General features: G+C 35.0%; 1 protein-coding gene across 1 annotated transcript in view; it reads right to left on the reverse strand.

Moving 5' to 3' along the window:
• LOC126867667 (protein GDAP2 homolog) overlaps positions 1-9,634 on the reverse strand; it is a 67,312-nt gene extending 57,678 nt beyond the window's left edge. Inside the window, exon 1 of the mRNA XM_050622462.1 lies at positions 9,331-9,634. The gene's annotated coding sequence lies outside the window, so the exon portion shown is untranslated. The remainder of the gene's footprint in view (positions 1-9,330) is intronic.
• Between the last annotated feature and the right edge of the window lie 637 nt (positions 9,635-10,271).

Consider the following 10,271-nt stretch of genomic DNA (forward strand, 5'->3'; position numbering starts at 1 on the left):
AGAACGTTGACCCGACATTTCCCGAGGAATGTTATCAAACCGGTATCGATTACGTGCGGGAAAACCCTTCAATATACTCGGCTCGGCTCGACTCGCGGTCATTCCACGGCTTCGAAAGCTCCTTAGATCGTCCGGTTGTCTCGCGTGTTAACGGAACGATGGTTTTACAGGTGCAGCGCTTTTCTTTCTATAGGTTAGAGGTTAGAGGCTCTACATTTGTTGTCTGAGCGAGGTATGTATGTACAGTATCGGTTAAAAGTTTGCAACCACTTTTTCAGGTGCATTTATATTGTATATCTTGTTGATTTTGTTATTAACTCGAAATTAATGTATTAAATAAAATTTGTTTTAGGAAACAAATTTTCTAGTGTGCTAATAGAATTTTAGAGTGACCCTTTTTTCATGTTTTTAGACTCAGTGAAACGCGCAGCGATCTCAAAGTTTTGATTTTTGTATAATAGACTTTTCTGGGAGTTTGGTGAGACAACGCTAATTTTATTGGGAGCTATGTATTTTATATTTTATATTTTAATTGAATATAATATTTATAAAGTTTTATCAAAGGAACTTGGTTTGTTAATGATTAATACTTGGGGTCAAGCATTTATACTTTACGTGAATTTCTTGTTTGAGCAGAATGTGATAAATTTTTAGAGGCTTGATGGAATAATCTAATTTGGGTTAAATTAATTAAATTTAGAATATTTCATTTTAACTTATTTTATATACATCCAGATCATCAATAGAATATTCTAAATAACCTAAAATAACATCAAATCTATTCGAATATTGTGGTTATCAACAAACCAATAATGCGAACCCAAGATTTATTATTTTGGTGCACAATTGCAGTCGAAATGAAGGAGCTGTTATCGTGGAGCACAGTTATTAAATTGTATTCAACACGCCAACTCTGATAACTTTGATAGCTAATATAATGTACAAAGTCATACTACACTGTTTTATCCGAGTTTTTGTAATCAAATGACATATACCGTCAGAGATAACGCCCAAATACATCTAATCAATAATATAATACATATACGTATAGTATATATGTATGTAAAGTATGTATTTAGTTATTTCTTTTTCTCCTTTTTTTTTTTAAACATCATCTACATCACGTGACAGAAATGGTCTCCACCACGTTACTACGCAATTTGCCGTGACATTCGTTTATACACCACACCCACGCAATAAAGCCTCCGTCATCGAGAGCGTAGTAATCTAATCATAATCCTTTCCACTCCAAAATTTCTTACGATATTAACCACAGTGACTTTAACGTACTTCTACAGTGGAATTTTTTTAATCTTTTAAGTATTGAAGGAGCTGCGATAAAGACACAGCTCCGTATTCTAGTAATCTGAGTAAACCTGATCTAAAGCAATACAAAATCAGTGAAATTAATTTTCTCAAAATTAATTGTATTACATATTTATAGTCAATCAATATTCGTAGTAATAAATTTCTGCATTTTTGGATATGAAACTTATACCTCTCTCTCTCATTCAATAAACACGATTTAAATATTGTAGCTGTGTTTCCTTATTATTGCAAACCTTCCAACTTCGATTCCAATTGAAAAAGATTATAGATAGATATGTGTAAAAATATTTGTCCTCTCTTCTTCGTTTCTTATTATCAAAAATAACGTGAAATATCAATTGTCACAATATCAACGCCGCTGTAGCACAAAAGCTTAACAGAACCTATTATTCCATCGTCGCATTGTAACGAACCGAATTACCCCATTTGGCGGAAAATTTCTCGAATTCTCTCGAAAATCCCGCTGCCTGGTGAACCTGGTATCAAGAGATATCGATCCACTGTCAGTGACAATGTCGATTCGCCATAGCCAGAATAACCAACGGAAAGCCCTATCTGCCATTTCAAAACATCCGTGAAAATATGGAGTTTCGTAATTTTTTCTCCCATTTTTGTTTTTCTTCAATTTAGAACATCTGGTTATCATTTTGTAACAAGATACTATACATACGCATACAGTCAGACGTATTTATTATACATTTCGAATAACGAGAGTAACTTGAAACGTATATCGAGTTCTGAGAAACCTACTTTGAAGAAATACACGACGTTTTAAAGAAACGACATTTCCAGTAAAATTACACGAAAAGTAATTAAACCAGACAAATTAAAAACACGGGTTCTCGAAATATTTCAACATACGTACCTCGAAGAAATGACGATATTTTTAGCTAGATTCTAGCGATTTTAATCAAAAAGAGGGCACAATAATACTATGCTTCGAACAATGCTCGATAGTTGCGTATAATAACGGTCTCGAAGTGAACGAAGAGAGGAAGAAAGAGATACGCATGACCTGAATTACGAAATCGTGGCCGAGCAACGGGGAATCGAGCTCGCCTTCAACAGAGCTTCCGTGCGTTCGTTGCATTCGATACACGCGGGTCCGCTTAAATAACTAATGGCTGGAGAAGGGTGGAAACCGGTGCACGCTTCCGTCGTAGAATCCGACACAGCGGATATCCGAGAACGACACGCGAACCGCGTTCGATATGGAAACGTGATCGAAAGAATCGAAACGCCACTGCGACATGCAAATTCGCGAACAAAGACGTCCCATAGCGCAGCTTGGATCGAAGTGGATGCAAGATTGGATGTACTCCAATGGCTGAATCGTTTAACGGGGCATTTGATAGCCTTAAAGGATGTAAAGCTAGAAGAGAATTGAATATATCGTAAGTGTTCGGGTAGGATTAAATTTTTTAAAGCTTGACAGCTAGTTAGATTTGAAATATTACGTCGTATCGGTGTATCGGGTGTCTGTTGAATTTTTCTGAGCCGATAAACGATATTAAGAGAATTAATTTGTTAACTGGTTCGTCGTCTAACGACGAGTCTCTATAATAATATAACTGAAGGTTAGGTTGCGAGTTAGGTTTGCTTTAGAGTTCTGGTAAATGTAAGTTGACCCTCCAACAGAATAAAGCTAACTTCAACCAAACTATGCTCCGTTTGTATAAAATAATTTCAGGAAATTTGTAATATAATAGAAATATGTAAAATCGGACAAAAGTTGAAACAAATGACACGTGATTTTCTGTAGCGCGTTTCACGAGATCAAAGTTCCATCGGAACCAATATCGACACTTCCAACAGCCAGATTACACCAAATTACGGATGATGTTACGAGTTGCTATCGGAGCTGTAGAATCTTTATTTTAATTACAAACAGTCGAATAATTTTGGATATTTCGTTGATACAGTTATACGCATATCATATACACGTGTAGTGATACGCTATTGAAGATGCAACATGGTGGAACGATGAAATTCGTTAATTAATGCCACGTCAAACTACGATGTATATTGGTACGACACGAGTGGAGCGACTGATAAAGAGGGTCGATGTAAACGCGATGTAAAGCGTGCTTGGCCGAAAATGCATGACCCAAATTATCAACGCGCGACCCCTATATCGCGTCGGATCGGCTGGAGCAGATGCTTAACCCGCAGCATCTTGAGAATGAACCGCGGACATTTAGTTTCTGCCGGTTGGCTCGTTTAACGCGAACCCTTAATTATCACAGCGTGGAAACACGTCTATCTACACGGCCGATCGGGTCGACCCTTTGGCAAACGAGCGAACTTCCTTTGATAACGAAGGACACCTTCTTTCACGAGAAGTTGTGTAGCGTACAACTGAAAGTATCGTTAATTAATGAGATAAACGAAGGACACGAGAGAATGATGAAAGCCGAGGTTAGAATGCAGAAAAGTTTGCAGATACTAGATATTTAGATAGTGTTCATAATTCTTTTCGAATTGCAATTCCCTTTTGTAATAGTTAAATAACTCGTAGTTCTTCCTTTCATTTTTATTTTAAAAAATGTCTTTAATATGGTAAAGAACACACGTTAAAAGTATATTTTTTAAAATATAACTCGAAACTAATATTTCACCAATATTTTTCTCAGAATACAATTTTGATATATATATATGATATTCAATTAACTCCATCCATTAACTTATTTTCAAAGTTTCATATAAGAGAATCCATTATTATGATATGAGAATCCATTATTATGAAATGTATTCTTTATTCCTGATTGCCGTGGTTTTATTCCATTGTTATTCCAATGCTATCTTATATAGTATAGTAGAATCTAATGATGTGATAAATTGATCTACAAGAAGTAACGTGTAATAATAAATTTAGTGAATGTTTAACTTTGTAGAATAAATCTGTATCTCAATGAGATCGAACATATTAGATGAATTTAGTAATCTTTTTAAATACTATCTCAAACGTTATCGTTATGCTCAAAATGACTGATAAAACGTATTTACACCTATAACAAAATATTCCACAGAAATAATTACAATTAAATGAACTGCGCCGCCTTTAGAAAAAACATTTTGCAATTGCTTTAGGGTTCAATTCGTAGATTAAAAATGTAAGGTTTAGAAAATTCAATGAAATATTTGCCAAATTCGTTTGCCAAAACGTTTCAGCAGGTTTATCAGGAAATTCACGAGTTCGCAAAGAAAGTAGTTTCGAATCAGAAATTCTGGAGCAAGGCTACGCAATGAAGGATAGGACAGTTCATTTGTTTAGGATTCTTTAATAAAGAATTTCGTAACTTCCGTTTAGACAGACAGCTCACGAGACACAGGATTTAATTTATTCGGGAACCGTCGCGAAATTAGAGTTCTCTGTGACGCAGTTGAATATAATCTTACGCGACGTACAGAAAGAAGCTTCGTTCGCTTCGAATTACCGCGAACTCGTCGAGACTTCCGATATAGAACCAAAAGCAAGTTTCACTGGCACGTACTTTGTATACTTATTAAACTGACTCTTCACAATGTTACTCCATTACCATAAATACTATAGGAAACTTATGACTCGCCTTTATACTCGACTACAATGAAATTCTGAAACTTCCAATAAATTTCACTAATAAAACCTTTTACTAAAATATACGAGGGACTCAGTAGTAACATGATTCGAGTATATATGCTTTTGCAAAAGCGAAATAAATACGTATTTATCTTGTAAAATATCTTGTTATGAATTTCCAAACTTGTAGATGATATAATTGACATTTTGAAAATATACAAACTTTTTTTATTAAAGTATCGCCTCATAACGCCTCGCATAACGTACATAATTTCTCAGGAAAGTACATACTTGACCAAGATACATATGTAGAACATTCAATTTAAAGCATTTAGGCAGTGAAAGAGAAAGTTTGAAAGGAGAGTATTCTTCTACAGACTATTTATTATTCTATTCCGCAATGATGATCCAATAATTTGAAAATAAAGTAGATTCTATTAAAAATTATACTTTAAGAGCTGGATACAAATTGCTTGCTACTACTAGATACTTTTATAACCGGTTGTATATTACGTACATCTAGTTTGTGCTAAAGAGATTTGTAATTCTGCTTTGTCATTGATTATTGTATTACATTCATCTGTATATCATCTTCAAGTCATTATGCAAATGCCTATTACATCATATTACGTAGAATTTTCTTAAATTCTCTTTATTTCTGTGTACTTAATGTCGCGCCAAATTCTTGTGTTTTCGTAATTCAAGCGTTAAAACATTAACTTCATTCACGATTTTCTCTACTGAACGTTTTCGTTATTTGAATCATTTTTCCTCTGGTATTTTTTACGTACAGTATTTTGAAATTACAGCATGTACCGTACCAAGAAATAACCACTTCGTTCTAAATTATGAAGAAAATCATGAAATTTTCAACGACTTACGACAAAAAAGAAAAGAAAAAATGAATTTCCGTTGATTGGATTACTCGAGTTCTTTCATGTGACTTACAAAACGTAACGCTTCGGTATTGAATGGCTTCAACGACAGAAATAACTGGAAATAGCTCGTCAGGATCCGGTTTTACGACTTTTTATCTTGGTTTCGCGGCTAAAAGCCCAAGGTCTGAAACGACGTCGGAATAATTTACGTTAACTTCCTAAATCTGGATCCGGCCTCGTGGAACCGTGTAATTGAATGGTTCGATCTGCGCCCTGTCATGCTCCGATTATCGTTCATTGTGTCCCGATTGACTCTGGGATATCGAGCCTCGCGATACACGTCCACGCTTTTTAACTCCTTCGCGCTCGATTCCATTATCAGCCGATATGTGACAGAGGTGTTTTAGCGATCGGATTATCAAACAGGCGACATGACGTCGGTTATCACTTTGAAACGTGAAAAGGCTATAAAAAGAAAGAAGAAAAAAAAATGAGAAAGAAAAATGGAGCTCGTAACGTCGTTTGATAGATACTTTTCGAAAGAAAGATTTTAATTTAGTTGATAATAAAAGGTCTTTGAGTCGCGTGACGTGAAAATGTTCAACGAAAAAGCTGCTAGATTATTGCTTTATCAGAGCAATAGTCTTTTCAGATAACTGCTGTGATTAGAGATAGAATGGAAAAGATTTATACGCGATTCGAAAAAAAAAGTCACAGAATATTATTGCACTATTATAGAATTCTTTAATAAAAAGGAAGAAAGAATTATGAACCTTTCGAATATTTTATAGAATATAAATTTCACGGTACAATAGTTGTCTCTCTAAAATATCAATTTCCAAAAGACTTTCTAGGAATATTTCTTATATATATTTAATTCTTCTTAAAGAAGAAAATAAATGTTACAAAATGTTTTCTTCGATGAGTGGAACGAAATATTTCTTCATTTTCGATTCTGTTGATTTGATTCTAAAAATTTCACGACCAAAGCTAATTATCAGTAGAATTTTTTTGAATTCGTCGATCGACTGGTACATCTAGTTTGTATTAATCATAGTGTTTCCACAAGCTTTAGGTGTATTACAGGCTATTACAACAGCAACGTCGCTTTTGTTCGATTCATGCAGCGTACAATGGCGAATACTCTTTGCCAGGCTGCATTGTAAGACTTTCTGAAAACCTTAATACATGAATGTAGTCCATCGAACTTTTGAAATGGAACAAGAGGGAGACCTCGAAGTTTACCTAGGTAAATGTGCAACTAATTGACCCGATTAGCGTTATTCCTACGTTCTATTCATTCATTGGTATCTCGTGGGAAGATCTGGTATCTGATTCTTTTAAAATTACTTCCAGGTTACGATATATCGAAATATAAGACATGAAAATTTATGAAATATTCGAAGTATTCGATCAGATATCTGATTGGTATCAACAGAAGGTAATATCATTTTTTCGTCGTTAATTAATGCGACATACACATACATATGCATGTGTATTGAATAAGTTTTGAAAACTGCTAATGGAAATACCACGTCTTAATTCTGAACATAACACGTTCCACGTGCAGTAGTTGAAAGAATTTTGTCTTTCACGTGAATTATTCATATAACTTTAAAGTTAATTAGTTATAACAAAAAACTTAAATTTGAAGGTATTTCGACGTGTTTTTAACGAAACGAATGTTTCAACCTGAACTTACCAAATATTCTCCGCACGATTTAATTTCCTAAATCATAGTACAATTCGTAAATAGGGCTTTTCTATTTAACAAAAGAAATCACATTAAATTATTCATAATTTCAATCGTAAAACCATCCATTTGAGCCATATGCGTATTTCCATCTATTTTAAAATAATATATTTGAGTTAAATGACTTAACATAACTTTCTTATACATTCTCAATGCAATCTAATCTTTTAAGCCTCAACAAACCTCTAATTACTAAACGCGAAAATACGACTTTTCATTTCAAGCTTGAACCACATTCATTATTCCATATATTACATAATCATATTTAACATAACCTGATCAAAAATATATCCGATACAATTGTAGGACATAATATCAAAATCTTAATTATTAAATAGTGAAAATTTCGATCTTTTATTCGATCAGAAACAGATTTACTTTTAAGTTACATTAAATTATTCGAAACTTTAATTTCAAAAGCATTTATTTAAAACATATTTATCACTCCGTTCTTTTTACGTTTTCTAACAAATTTTTCTAACAAACTTTATTTTATAAGACACATATGGTCCCAATGAACCAACGGATTTATAATAAAATAACTAGAAAATAAAAGCAGTAAAAAGCATTTAATTTATACGAAATATGCACTAGTGTCCTACTATTTATAATGTAATTCTATTTATTACGTAACAAACGTAAAAATATAACCTATAACCATCAGCCAAAAATCGAAGAATTCTTCAGAATGATCTTTCAAACGACGTTTCTCGAAATTCTCTCGTTCGACCTATCTTAACCTAGTTTCTTCTGACTGCATCAGCTGGCGCCTATCGGTAAAACTCTTTTCACATTCGACAGTTGATCGTGAAGAAGCACGTTGTAAACAGGGATCGGTGCACAGCTGAGAGGGGAACGAGCGGATTGGCGCGAAGACGACGAATACGAGACGGAGAATGCACGACAGGAATTATCGACGCGCGCGGCTCGAGTATACCGCTATACCAACTGTACGATCAAGGTCGCGAGCGAGGGTCTTCCGCTGTGTACATTTAGGCAGTCGATGGAAATGCTTAAAGATACCGTTATTCCACATTAATGTCGAAAATCACTCTTCTATCTAATCAATAAAAGAATAGCTTACAACAGGCTCCAGCGAGAAAAAGACACTCAAATTCATTGAACACTCGAAAGCATCGACGTTGCTCTTATCTACATTTTGATCACCTCTTATACAATCATTTTTTAACACTCAAACTATAGAATTTGTTATGTATACTTACATATTCTATACAGATAATTATAATTAGAACGATACAATGAAAATAAATAGTTATATGAACAAGAGACAAAATTAATTTGGTTAAATATATCTGTTTTTACTAAATATACACTAAAGAAGTCTGATACTTGTAACATTGATAGGTTTGATACTCTAGTATTAAAGAATAGTGACGGAAGGGACACGCGTATTTGGAAAGTCTGTCAGGAAAGGGCAGCATCGATAACGATCCGCGTCTCGAGCAACGCGCCTCTGATAATCGAGTTTCTGTCAGTCCGCTGTCAAATATTCGTCGGTCAGTTGGAGTAGCAAATGTCACGCAATATCCTAAACGTGGATTTTCGGGTAAGTTTATACGACATATATAGCGTAAGGTGCTAGTTAACCTAAAATAAGGAACGAAGAAATCAAGGGTCATTTGTAAAGAGTAAGGAGTTCATGCTCAATCGACACGTAGAACATAAGATTTGTGAATGTGTGACGGGGAATTTTTCATGGAATTCCGTGAACGTGATGAGGACACGGGAGAAAGCGAGATGGAGGAACCGCGTGCTTAGTCGCGCCGACGCATCGTTTACAGCTCACTCACCTACGAATCGTCCGCCTATCAGCGCGGCCAAAGTTGGACTAAAATGCAGCTTCAGGTGCTCGATAGGTTCTCTGTGCCTCTTGATTAGTGTCTCTCGTACTTAAGTCCGTCGATGCTTGCCGATCGTCTCGAGTTAACGTTCACTGTCTTCTCTTCGTAGAAACGTCACCTCCGTTTCCTTGTCGAGCTGGTCTCGTGAGCGCAGCTCCGAGCGAAAACCCGCCAAGAGGTTCGGGTATTTCGTCGCATTCGTGCACGAACAGTAACTGACGGCCTTGTCATCGAGGCGATCAGTACGGCACCTGAGCGCGCGTACGCTCCAGCGAGCCGACTCGCGCGTTGACCAATGAGAGCGCGATGTGAAGAATGCCGCGCATGTGCGCGATATTCACAGAATGGCGGCAGCTTTCGAACTTCTCGTTTATTGAACGTTCGTGTTTAACCATTCGAACTTATTGCAAAAAGAAAGTAATCAATATTATCATGGATGGAAGTTGCATAAATGCTTGTTACTTAAATTTTGTATTACTATTTTTATTGTTAGATGAAAATTGTTTAGTTCAATAACAGGATGGTATGTAGTGTTACTTTGGAAGATGTTGATAATCATTGATAAGGATAATGAGATATAGCTCTAGTAGATTAGTTAGTAGGTTTTCGTGTTTCTCTTTCATGGAAATTGACTATTTAATATTTAAAGGATGTCATGAGTGGAAATTTACCGCAATATATCTTTTTTAAATTGAAATATTGATAAAATTAAACAAATGAAATTACGCGTTTCATTAACATTTAATCATTATTAAAAAATTGGCTTGGGATGAAATTTCATCCATGATAACCTTCAAGCATTAATTTGTGCAATAACAATTTTCGACAGTTTATCGATAATCCTCGTTTTTTGCGTTTAATTTAATTATAATATGTACGTATCTCTGTAA

The sequence above is a fragment of the Bombus huntii genome, chromosome 7 (assembly GCF_024542735.1).
Source record: "Bombus huntii isolate Logan2020A chromosome 7, iyBomHunt1.1, whole genome shotgun sequence".
In the NCBI taxonomy this organism is placed as follows: domain Eukaryota; kingdom Metazoa; phylum Arthropoda; class Insecta; order Hymenoptera; family Apidae; genus Bombus; species Bombus huntii.